We start from the raw sequence: 13,447 nt of genomic DNA, 5'->3' as shown, positions 1-13,447 counted from the left end.
CTGATTAGAACAAGGGCAGATGAACATGTACACAAATGTTCTTCCTTTGGCAACACTTGCTGCACCTCCCACAGCCCGTTAGCCACTTAGGAAGGAATTAGGGAGGGCTACAAGGCCAGGCTTCATTGCACTAGGAGAGCTCTGCCCTCCAGGCTGGGACTTGTTCATGGCCCTGACATAGGTCAGCCTGAGGCTTGATTGGCCCTAGAGCAGCTCCCTACAGTAGGGACCTGGGGAAGGTGTCCTAGTGGCCAGTCATTACCCGTCAGATTCAAGTCGTGGAGACCGATTTCCCTTCCCTTACAGACCCACAGCTCAGTGAATCCAGTCCACCCTGATGTGGTGTCACTCATTCAGAAGTCACACCCTTGAAGCACGGCCGGCGTGGCTCAGTGGCTGAGCGTCAACCTATGAACCAGCAGGTTGCAATTTGAATCCCAGCCAAGGGCACATGCCCAGGTTGCAGGCTCCAACCCCAGTAGGGGGCGTGCAGGAGGGAGCCAATCAATGACTCTCCTCATTGATTTTTCTCTCTCTCTCTCCCCCTCTCTGAAACCAATAAAAATATATCTTTTTTTTAAATAATAAAAAAGAAGTTACACCCTTGAAAAACCTGGTGAAAATATAGTCATAAAATCGGAGGATGTGTCTTAGTTGCCATCTGGATTCTTCCCGCGAGATTCTTCTCTCGTCGCAGTAGATCCCTCTGCTGTCCACCGGCTAATCTGGAACTTCAGAGTGAAACGTCTACGACTCAGCAGCTGCGGTGGCTCCCAGGCTGTCTCCCTCCTCTCTGCTGACTTGAGTCCTCCTGGTGGGGTTCTTCAATATCGTGAGTTGGCCCCTTTTAGATACTTGGGTGCTCACTGACGTCTGGTGATCTTTGACATTTCAGTCGTCATGGCTAAGCTGACGGTGCCACATGGAAATGGCTCCCCAGTTCCAGAGGTAGATGAGTCATCGCATCCTTCCGTCTCAGACGCTGTGAAATGTCAGCTTCCTCCGTCCCCAAGCACATCTTACTCCAGACCTTTACATTTTAGTCATTTTCCTGAAGTCCGAGTTCAGATGTGAATCATCAACGTTGACCCAGACGGTAGAAAATGGCATGATGAATACGAGTCCTTCACGCGGGTATAAATGGCAAATTCACACCAAAGGTTTTATCCCTTATCTATGATTTCATTCTGAAAATGATGTGTCCTGGCAGTTTCTAGTTGAGGTAGATGTGGTGCTTAGGTACCGTCTGAGTTATATTCATGGTCAGGATAACTCTTAGTGAGGGCTTCGTATGTGCCAGCACCCCGACATATATTTAATCCTTTCTAAAAAAACACCACGGCTTTCCAGGTAGGGAGGCCGAGCTCACAGAGATGAATTGATTTGCTCAACTCCAGCGACCACGTGGAAGATTCACGGCCTGGACGTGGATTTTCGCAGTGGCATCACCGCTGCAGGAGGCAGGGGAGCCCGCGCCTCGGGGGTCACATGCCTGATTAATACTCAACCCTCCGCCTCCTCTCTCCCCGGATGGATTATTAATGCGCAGCAGGACTAATGAATGAGGCGCCGTAAATTCATTTATTTAATCTCTAAGTGACGGACACTATAGATCACTGGCTGGCCATTAATGCCACGGCGGCTAAATTACGTTGTAGAGATGGCTGAAAGGAGTGAGGGCCCCGCGACGGGGCCCAGGGCGCCATGCTTCCTGGCCCCCGGGGGGACGGAGCCCGGAGCATGTGGCCGAGGGGCCCGAGCTGGTCCGGAGACTCGGCTGGAGCACGTGCTGGATGTGTGGCATCGAACGGCCCCGTCACCTCTGCGCCCCTTTCTCGCATCGGTTCCTGGAAGCCTGGTCCAGGTGAAATAGGTAAATTGGGTGAATGGGTGAGGAGGGTGTTCCATGCTACAGTGCACTGGGTGATTCTAGGCTGTAATCATTTCATCAGCCCACTATTCACCGGTGAATTCCTATGGTGCCCAGACACCTCGGGGCAGGAAGGACAGGTGTCTCCTGCCCCTGGTCTGTTATTTAAACATTTCACACGGGGACTCTTCCATCGCTTCACAGCCCGGGTCCTGCTCCACTTCCTGTCGGCAGCTGAACATCCGGCAGATGATCCCTCGCTCGCCCTCCCCTCTGTGCCTTCTTCGCAGTCTAGGCTCCAGGGCAGGCCCTCTGTGCATCCCGTGTCCCGCGAAGACTTTGCGACATGTGTGGGGATCTTCTAACGTGCGTCTCTTCATTCTTCTCTCTGTGATATTCCTCAGCGGCGCAGTGTGCGAGGAAGGGAGTGTACGAATTGCCTGATGATAATTAATAAGCTCATGCCCGGGACATATGCTCAGCTCAGTCACGTCCCAGAGGGCCCACACGCAGTGTGGGGTGAGCCCCTCACACACGTGTGATTTACGTGTGTCAATGCCAGGTCATAATCAGTCTTCATTTGGAAGAGATCACGTATTTATCAAACACACGAAGCCAGCATTGATCATCATTTCTGTCACCGCCATGTTGTGGGAAGCCGGCCCCCTCGACGGCACCATGTCACGGTGTTTACCGCGGAAACCGCCCCACACGGGCATCTCAGCGTCCCGGGGAATGAGACAGGCGTCGCTGTCCTTAAAGGGAAGTCTTTGCCTTCCTTCCCGTCTGGGACAGCGCACAGTGAGCGTTCCGGAGAGGGCAACGTGCTGGTCCCGACGAATTTCAGCCGGTCCGCGCCCCACGGGGCCCACGCTGGAATCTGCACCGGCCTCCGGCGTGTTGCCGGCAGCGCTGACGGCATTCATTTGCATAAATGACTCCGCTGTGACGTGAACACAAAGAGGTGGCACACAGCGCCGCTGAACAAAGGTCCGCGTGGACGTTGTTAATGTCACCGTGGCGAGCAGCTGGGGCCGAGCTGGCGGGGGGTGGGGGGAGGCAGTCACCGGGCCCAGGACTTGGGGCCACGAGGAGAGCAGGCCCCTCCACAGAACGACGGACAGTAACACTGAGGCGTGTGCAGAGCGGCTGATCGCTGCCCTGTGCGCCCAGCGAGCCCGAGTCCCACGCGGCAGCTCCACACACTCTCGTGTCCACACGCGCCTCCTTGCCGTCCACCGGGATCGGCAGCGCCGTGGGCTCCCGGGAGGGACTGCCCACTGCTTCCCGCTCTCCCCGCAGGACGGACGCTCGGTCTCCCTCCCCACCCACCGCAGGTCGGCGTGCTGTGGCACCCCGGGAGCCAGAGGGGAAGCCCGCCTCAGCCAAGTGACACCCCCACTTCTGTTCGTGCACAGGGGCTCCCCATGTGCGTGGGACGGGGTGGGCGGGAGGCGAGGCGCCAGGTGCCAGGCGGGAGGCCCGGAGCCCGCAGAGCACCGTGATGCTTCGCCCCCATGTGTCCGGCACCGAGTCTGAGCCCGGCCGCGGGCACGGCACACGCAGGGCAGCGCGTCCAGAAGAGGGGCCACGCATCCGAGAGCCAATTCCTCAGCTTCCTCTCAGCCTGTCCCGCGGGTTCTGCTGGGACCCGGTACAGCAGGGGCACCAGGACCCACTAAGGGCAGCGGTGCGGTGAGTCCACCCACAGCTGTTCTCCCGCCCCGCCCAGACACGGACACACACTCACACCCCGCAGTCACCGGTCCCCGCGCAGTCGCTCCGTCCCTCTGGCTGCCCGGCGCCAGCGCGGGATGCCTGAGCCCGAGCGGCGGCTGTGGTCACAGTCTCCAGGGGACGCTCAGCGCTGCCCCCGCCTTAGACCGATCGCATGCGGCTCGGCTCCACGCAGTGTCTCAGCTGGTGTCCCGGTGGCGGGGGAGCACCTTCCGAAACCTCAGAGGCTGACGGCAGACAGGCTCCCGTTAGCAGCTGCAGAGCGCGGCGCGGGGTGAGGGTCACGCTGGTTTTCGTTGTTGTTTTTAAATATATCTTTACTGATTCCAGAGAGGAAGGGAGAGGGAGAGAGAGACACAAACATCCATGATGAGAGAGAATCATGGATCGGCTGCCTCCTGCACGCCCCACACTGAGTGGGGATCCAGCCACAACCCAGGCCTGTGCCCTGACCAGGAATCGAACCGTGACCTCCGGTTCATAGGTCGATGCTCAGCCACTGAGCCCGCCAGCCGGGCGAGGGTCACGTTTTGAGCGAGGAGCAGCTCTGTGTTAAGACGTGCGTGGGCACAGCAACAAGGAAAGAGCAGAGGTGCCAAGGGGACCCACGTGCCCCCAAACCTGCTCCCTGTCACCTGCTATCGCCTGGGGTCGGCCCCCGGGCCCGGGACACCCCGCAAGGCCCGGGCCTCCTGGCAGGGGTGGCGTAGCTCCCACAGGGAGGCGGGACTGTTTGAGAACAACAATGCCATCTACGCCCATAAGTAACCATACGGAATCCTCCGCATTCCCTGGGGCCTGGCACAGGTGGCCCATGAATATTTATTAAGTCACATTGAATATTCATTGTATTGAATGAGTATTAGCATGTCAGTGCCCGCCAGTCCTCCGAAAGAAAGAATGTTCTTTCATGGTATCTGGCACCACGGTCCGCATCCCAGGTGACGCCTCGTGTTCATCCGAGCGTTCTACAGGCCACGCCATGGATTGTATCGATTACCGATTACCGATAGGCGTGGAAAAACTGGGAAGAGGAAGATGACAGGAAGTCATTCCACAAAAAGACCTTGTTCACACACAGACTCACAATTTCCTTTTGGAAATGACAGTTGGTGATGCCGATCACACCCTGAAAGGGGTTGGGGGGGGGGAGGCTTGGCTTTCTGAGAACAGCCTCGGGGATTTAAAATGGGGTCCCCCTCCTAGAAACACTTTGGGGGGGAAACCCCAGAAATAATGGGGGAGATGTGCATGGCCCCCTCCCGCAATGGACAAAGCGACCCTGAACCTGCTGGTTCTGGAGGCCGACCCCGGAATAGCGACGAGGCTCAATACAGAAGGAAGACGGCCCGGCCGGCCCCAAGGAGCTGGACCGCAATGACAGTCTCCGATGGGCGTGGAGAAGGGGCTGGGCTGCTGTGGGTGGGCGTTCAGGCAGGACTCTGAGACGCCGCCACCCCTCACAGGGGCTGGGGCCAGAGGCCACGCTACACACGCCCCTTATCGCAGAAACCACTCCTTTCGAGAGACAGCATCCCGAGTACAGGAAATGCCCGCTCGGACGCTGGAACGGGAATGACCGAGATGGCCCCACGTCACAGTTTGAAGAGAGAAGGGGCCGTGGGATCGTCGTAGACATCCCCGTGAGCCACGGAATGACCCTGCCACTCGGGGTCCACGCCCTGGCGTTGGGCCTGAGCCGCCTGGACTCCCAGCATGTTTGCTCCAGGAAATAACATGTTAAAAGTGGAGAGGCTGCCCGTCCAGGAGTCGGCGTTGAGTTCTCATTCCCTGGGAGGAGGGCTTCTCACCCCGGGCCCGGACGGGGGGCTTAGGCGCCAATTCGAAGGCAGGATGAGGCGTTTAGTTGGCGGTTTGCGCAGGGAAAGAGCCGGAATCGATAGAATCTGAGCACTCCTGGCCGCCGGGAGCGGGTCACACGTGGCCCTGTGCGTGTCTGCGGGCCTGTGGCGGGAAAGGCCCGCTAACGCACAGATGAGGGGGAGGGTGCGAGCCGGGGGGGGGGCGGGGGGGGGAGGAGGATGCTCTTTAAGGAAGCATCCTGGCGTCGGGACACTCCGCTCCAAATGGGAGATGCGTCCCCACCTTCCTTGGAAATCCCCCTGGCGCTGCTGCCCGAGCCCCACTCGCTGGATAGATGGCTGCTCTGCCTGCAGCCTCGAAGCAGAGAGCACAGGGCGACCGGAACACCGGTCTCCAAGGAGCCGCTTTCCTGATGTGCTTCCCCGTCTGCAAAGAGGCTCCGTGCCAGCCTCGCGCACAGCGGAGGTGCCACGTGTGCGGCCTGAGGGACCTGCAGCTCTGTCCCCACAGGCCTGCGGGGCTGCCGGCGGCGCCCAGATCTCGGGCCGGGGAACCTGGGCCGCTTTCGGAAAACGCAGGTCCACAGGCCCGGCCCCGGAGGCCTGGTCAGGTGGGACGTGGCTGTCCATTTCTGAGTGGCCCTCCCGCAGGCTCTGATGCTGAGAAACCCGCCTCCCGGGGTGCCTAGTCCGAGTCACCGGGGTCAAAGCTCCCCGGGCTCCAGTCACCTGGTGTCCACGTCCGCTCACCAGCACCTGCGTCTGACAGCTGGTCCCGTGGCCGCGGCAGGCCCCCCGGGAGCCGGCGTGCACCCGGGAGGCCTGCATGGGGCCGAGCGACAAGTGCTTGTCAGCCTCGTGCTCCTCAGAAGTGATGGACCCAGGTCCCAGCCGCTGCGCGAGGGGGACAGCAGGCGTCCCTCCCCGGACACAGCCACACGCGGACGGAACTGCCGATTAGACATCCATGTGCTAAACGGTTAGTGAAGGCGTTTGCTGGAGCTTGTTCCACCGTGTTCTAAGTCATGACAATTCACACTTTAAACAATTTATTATTTTTTTAAAAAAAACCTTCAAACAAAGCGGCTCAGGATAGTCTCCGAGCGACCTTGGCCGACGGCCCCAGGCCCTCAGGTAGCTCGCCCACCGCCCGGAGGCCTCATGGTGACCTCGTGAAGCGCTCCGACACCCGCCGTGGGAATCTGAACGGTCTGTGGGCCTGCGGCCTGGTGTTCAGGACGCCGATGCATCGGTGCTGATTTTTGGTGTTTCACCAGAAACACACTGTCCTGAAGGAGTTTCTCCTGCATCATGCTCCCCCCCACCCCGCCATGTTAGCACTGTTCTCACTTGAACATACTGATTCCATGTTCATATCTGACTTAACGTGAGCGCCAACACGGAGGTCATGCAACGGCCCCATGGACACCCGCGGACAAGAAGGCCCTTTGTCTGGAGGCCTTTTCCTTGGAGACGACAGAGAGAAAGCAGGTACAAGCCCATTCACCCCCACGGGGTCTGCCCCTCCCACCCGAAAGCGGCCACCAATAAAGCGCCGGCCAGAGGCCCCGCCCGGACGGCCCCCCGGGGGGGGGGGGTGGGACCAGGAAGTTAACGGAGCCCTGAGACCCCTGCTTTAGGGATCTGGGGGCCTCAGAGCAAGACAGGGCGGGACTGAGGTCCGGGAGGGGAGGGGAGGGAGGAAGGAGGCCTGGATCCCTACACCACTCCTCTCTCCCTTAAAAATCAATAAAAAACATATAAAAAGAATGGCGGCAGAGGAAGGGGGAGCTAAGGAACCATCAGCGAGCCCCACGAGGCGTCACGCACACGTCACACGTGTTGGAAGTAATTCGCGCTGCACACACAGTTCATCCGTGATGAAGCCGGTGGACAAATCACTGCATGTCTGAGTAGAAAAAATTGTGCAAGAAAGACTCAATGAATGAATGAAGGATGACTATGTGATAAGTTAGGATTCAGACTCAAAACTCACGCTTCCTCGCACGCTTCTCAAGTGCAGGTGGCAAACGAGAAACCATCAGGGTAGCCAGGAGGAGCATGAAAGCGGCCGCGAGCAGCTCCCCACGCCTGGAGCCTGGGGCTGGGGGTGGGGTGACGGGCAGGGGGGCGGCATGTCATGGGGGCGAGGTAAACACCGCCAGGCACAGCTTCTGAGAGGGATCCACGGGCTCAATGTCCATTGATGTTTGTTGACACCAAGTCGCTTGTCTTAATCTTCACAGGGACATATTGTCTCCATCTCAATCGCCACATCAACTATTTTTCCAAAAGGATTCATTAAAACGCCATCACACGGCAGCGCTGTCCGTGTCCTCAATGTTAAACCTTCCTGCTGTCAAGCGGTGTGTGTTCTGTTATGAGATGGCCAGTCAGAGGCGACACGAGAGGTGACAGAGGCTGGGGAGGATGAAGTTGATGCCCTCACATCCTGAGGGGAGAAGCTCGCAGGGCCACGGAGGCAGGAGGGGGCAGGGTTTGGAACAGCCTTGATGGGGTTTCTGTGGGAGGGGCAGGCGGGTGGAGCGGTTTAACAAGGGCCAGCTTGAATAGTTTGGGTGGGCTCTGAACTATGGGGTGGCCTCTGTTAGGGTTCCTGGCCTTGGGGTGATGCAGGCATAGGGGTGTCGCTACCGAGGTGAGCAGTCCTGGCCCCGCATCGGTGAGTCTCACCTCAAAGGCAGGCTCCTGGCTGAGCCCGTTGCTGTCCCTCTGAGCTGGCCCAGGAGCCACAGTCTCACCCCAGGCAGAGAGGTTCATTGCAAAGATGTCAGAACATCACAAGGGAAGGCGCAGAAAATTAAAAGATAGATAGATAGATAGATAGATAGATAGATAGACAGACCAATCGATGTAGGGGGTGAGGAGGCCATGGAATGAGGTGATGACACCCAACAGAGACACCTACTGAAAACTACTGAAGAGACGTGACCAAATCTGAACTATTTCCAGCTCTCCTTACTCAGTTTTCATGCTGGTGTGAAGGAGCAGAGACATTCAAACTACTTAGGAAACTTTTGGAAATATTAAAAGGTTTTGCAACGGTTGATGGTTTCCGTTTGTTACTTTGGTTCCAGCCATACCAAGCTTAAAAAGCCGTATTTTTATTTGCAAATCATGTGTCCTCAGATATCGTATATGCGGCTGTTTGCAGAAAGCTGCATGAATTATAATATGGGTTTATAATATTCCATGGTTTATAATATAGGCCAAAAGAAGCTGTTTCCTTCGTGGTTAGCATTTTTTGCATCTTTTACTTTTCTGTGCGGCTTACTGTCCTCACTCCCTCCCCTCGTTTAGCTCCTGGCAGGTGATCATTTAAGAGACTGCTGAGCCACGGACGGTGGTGCCCTCGCCCAGAAGCCTGCCGGCAGGCCGAGCAGGAGGGCCGGCTCTGCGGGGCTTTCTGCGGGGAACACGCCGCCGGGCCCGCTGCTGCGCACGCGGAGGCAGAGTTTGTGCCGGACGGTCCTGTGCTCGCGGCCATCGGAGCCTTTCTTCCTTCCAGGCAACGTTCATTCCATCGAAGGAGCACACGCACACGGCTCGGGAAGTAAGTCGTGGGAGATCCATCACCAACAAACAAAAGCCACAGCCGGCTTTCTCGTCTCGCTCTCTTCTGGTCCCCAAGGTCCACGCCCAGAGACCAGCCCTTCGCCTCTTCTCCCCGGCTCTCCCGGGTTCTGCCTCCACCTTCCGGAGAACATGCCCCTGCCAGCCGCTCACCCGTCACCTCCAGACGCTACCGATCGGCGATCGGCGTCCTCCTTTGGGTACAGGAGGGTATGTTCCCACCACATGCGCATGCACACACACACACACACACACACATATACATGGGCGTGCACACACATATACATGCGCACGCACACACACGCACACACATATACATGCGCACGCACACACACGCACACACATATACATGCATGCACACACATATACATGCACACGCGCGCGCACATGTACATGCGCACACACATGCACGAACCCATATACACACGCACACACACACACTTCTCTTTCATTTCCCCCACAAAATTGTTTCACATTTATTAATTTTATCAATATTCAGTGCTACTCTTATTACGAAGATATGTTTTTATAACTGAGCCACAGTGTACTATATTTCCTTATAACTTTTATTTATCTTAGAGTTAATTAAAAAAATTATTTTTTGCCAGGTACTTTCCCTGTTTTTCCTACGCATTCCAACAGCTCTACACAACTCTGCTCAATGTATTTAGACATTGCTATCTTTCAGGTCCATGTTCTTTCTTGGAGATATTTCCTGGATCTCCCTGATCTCATATGGCATTGGGCCTGAACTACACTGCACAGCTGCATAGCTGTATAGGTACATAGGGGCATAGCTGTATAGGTACATAGGGGCATAGCTGTATAGGTACATAGGGGCATAGCTGTATAGGTACATAGGGGCATAGCTGTATAGGTACATAGGCATAGCTGTATACGTACATAAAGGCATAGCTGTATAGGTGATGGATGTAAAGCTGTGAAGGTAGATTGGTGTATAGCTATATAGTGCATAGGTGCATAGTCGCATAGCTGTAGGGGTGAATAGCTGTAGGTGAATAGCTGTAGGGGTGAATAGGTGAGAGCTGTGGGGGTGAATAGCTGTAGGGGTGAATAGGTGAATAGCTGTAGGGGTGAATAGCTGTAGGTGAATAGCTGTAGGGGTGAATAGGTGAATAGCTGTAGGGGTGAATAGCTGTAGGTGAATAGCTGTAGGGGTGAATAGCTGTAGGTGAATAGCTGTAGGGGTGAGTAGATGTAGGTGAATAGCTGTAGGGGTGAATAGCTGTAGGTGAATAGCTGTAGGGGTGAATAGGTGAATAGCTGTAGGTGAATAGCTGTAGGGGTGAATAGCTGAATAGCTGTAGGGTGAATAGCTGTAGGGTGAATAGCTGTAGGGGTGAATAGCTGTAGGTAAATAGCTGTAGGGGTGAATAGGTGAGAGCTGTGGGGGTGAATAGCTGTAGGTGAATAGCTGTAGGGGTGAATAGCTGCAGGTGAATAGCTGTAGGGGTGAGTAGGTGAGGGTGAATCAGTGCAGAGCTGTAGGGGTGAATAGGTGAGAGCTGTGGGGGTGAATAGCTGTAGGTGAATAGCTGTAGGGGTGAATAGCTGTAGGGGTGAGTAGGTGAGGGTGAATCGGTGCAGAGCTGTAGGGGTGAATAGGTGAGAGCTGCAGGGTGTACAGCTGTTGGCCTTGGTCTTCTTTCCCAGCCTCTCATTTGCTTCTCTTCTCTCCTACCTCAGGGCTCCTGGATCCCACATCTTCCTCTTTGCTGATGTATGCCCTCATTTTGGAATTATATCCTCCAGAAGATTTTAAAGAAAAAATGAATGAGGAAACAAACTTTTTGACATTCAGTGTACCTAGAAGTGCCTTTATTCTATCTTCACATTATTGATAGTTTGGGAAAGAATCATTTTTTCAGCTTTCAGGAAGCTTGGTGCTGTGTCTGTCTGGGATTTAGGGGGAGGGGGCATTGGCAGGTAAAAGGCGTAACAGTACAGGTTTACCTTGAGCTGCTCTGATTTTAAGTGATGAACTTTTCTGTAATGTTTGTTCATATTCTATTCACATGCTTTATCCGTTCTTTTGATCTGGTTGTTGGCTTTTGACATTTTTTTGGTAGGAACTCTTTATGAATTAAAGAAATCAGCTCTTTTTAAAAGCATAGGAATGCAAATATCTCCCACAAGGACTCCGGGAACCTGAGGACAATCTGATAGCATGTTTCAAGATTAAAGAGGCAGACCCAGACATTTAATATGCAGTATTTATCCGCAGGTATATCGACACATGTGAAAATGAAACAGGATATTCGTTGCAACATTGCTTGTAAATAGCAAGATTGGAGGCACGGAAATGCCCACCAATGAGACCTAGTTAAGTGAGTCGTGGTTTACTTATTCGGTAGAACATTGTGCAGCCATATGAAGAGCGAGGCACTTCTGAATACACTGATAAGAACAGGCCTCTAAGATGTGTTTTGTAAGTTAAGAAGTAAGTTGCAGAACAGAGTGTACTGAGATGGCCACTTTGGGATAAAAAGAAGAACTGTGCATGTAATCAGTTTCTGCCTAGAACATTCTAGAAGGGATACCCCATAAAACGAAAGGACTGTCGCGGGAGGAGAAGGCAAACATGTCTTCTTTTTGGAACAGCCTTACTGATATGTCATTTACACACCGTGAATCTCACCAGTAGGAAGTGTGTAATTCCGTGATTGTGGTAGACTGTACAGCTATCATCACCATCTAGCTTTACTGGTAGAACATTTCCATCATGCTAGAAACTTCGTGTCCATTTACAGTTATTCCCCATTCTCCCTGCCAGCTCCCGGCGACCACTACATCTACTTTTGCCTCTCGTTGCCCTTTGTATAAGCTTTCACACCTTTGGATTTGCTTGCCCTGTTTTAAATTTAAATTGCCTATTCAAAAACACATCTCAAAAAGTCACCTAATCTATCCTATTATTAAAATCACCTAATCAATCCTGCTCTCATAAGAAGAGACGGCGGCATGAAAAAGTTCAAGTCTTTTGTGCTCTAAGCAGCTGAGAGGCGGGACCAGGAAGAAAGACGGAGCAGATGGACAAACCCTATTTCGTATTTTCACTGCACCGATACTAGACCTCATTTCCGCTTCACACACACGGAAATTTAGAATTAATCATCGTTCACATAAGTGTAAATCTCTGTAAAAGGTCAAAACATTTACCAGTCAGAAGGGAAAGAACAAATCATTATGCTCAAAAAAGATAGGTGTATGGCAATCAGACGGGCGCTTCACTTTTTATGGCCTTATTTTGTTAGGAATCCATAAACGCTAATGCAGTCTTGTCATACATGACAAAGGTTGGCCATCTGCAAATGGGTACATCCATAATCGAGCCCATGGTTAACTCAGCAACATCCTCCAAACTGAGCTTTGGAGGGGGATTTGGAAATTTATCTATGACATTTTCTCAGATTTATGCCACCAGGCACCAGCCAATCTAATTACTTTAGTGACATGTTCAACCTTTCTGAAAATCTCTGCCTAGATTTATTTATGTGAATATTGTTGGCTGTTAAGAATCCAAGCACCGACTCTGTGACCGCTGCCTTTTCAGGTGGGTAACGATAGTTAACGAAAAGAGTCAGGATGCTGGCCCAGCCCTTTCGCCACTGTCGCCCACCCCTGGGCTCCAAACGTCTGGCGCGAAGGCCCAACTTCTCATCCATTTTCATCTGCGGTAAAGACGACCTTTCCCCGGCGAGGTTAATGAGCACATCTGAGGTCACACGGCTGCTAAAGGATGCGGCTCAAACCTGGACCCAGCGTTATGCGAACAGGCCTTCGTGCTGGCCGTTGCTGCCCGAGACGCGCCCCTGCCTCCACGCCCTAGCTCCTCTCTTGTCTTATTCCTGATTTCACGTTATTGCATCTAGTGCTTTCTGTGTCTTGACTTGTAAAGAACCTTAAATCTTTTCTAGAAAGTGATGGGTTGAAATAAGCAAGCATATTGACTATTGTTTGCAGGGTTGTACTTTATTAGGAGAAAAGAACAAAACAAAGAAAAATGTGTTTTTGTGAATACTATATAATTCCTTTAGCCACTAAGGACAGGTTTCCTCTCATGGAGCAGTTCGTCTTTGCCCAGATATACTGGTAGCGAGAGCCAATCAGTCAATATTGATCGCGTCTGTGTGGGGAACGCGGAGAATTATGCTCCAGTGCCTGCCCGTTGGGAGCTTCCATATTTAATTGTTGGGTGAAAATAACATGTTCAAAACCACAAATATGTGAAGCGTGGTTATTCATGGCCCAACATGGGTCCTTTATGTATCATAAGTCAATGCTTAGGGAAGGCATTGTAGGAAATGGATTTCTTTTTTTTTTTTTTAGGTTTGCCAATCCCAAGGCAAATCAAGAATTTTGAGTTTTTAAGGGCTTTGAAGAGGCTGATAACAAAATATGT

The sequence above is a fragment of the Myotis myotis genome, unplaced genomic scaffold, assembly GCF_014108235.1.
Source record: "Myotis myotis isolate mMyoMyo1 unplaced genomic scaffold, mMyoMyo1.p scaffold_m19_p_18, whole genome shotgun sequence".
Lineage (NCBI taxonomy): Eukaryota > Metazoa > Chordata > Mammalia > Chiroptera > Vespertilionidae > Myotis > Myotis myotis.
Note: the sequence above shows the minus strand (reverse complement) of the source record.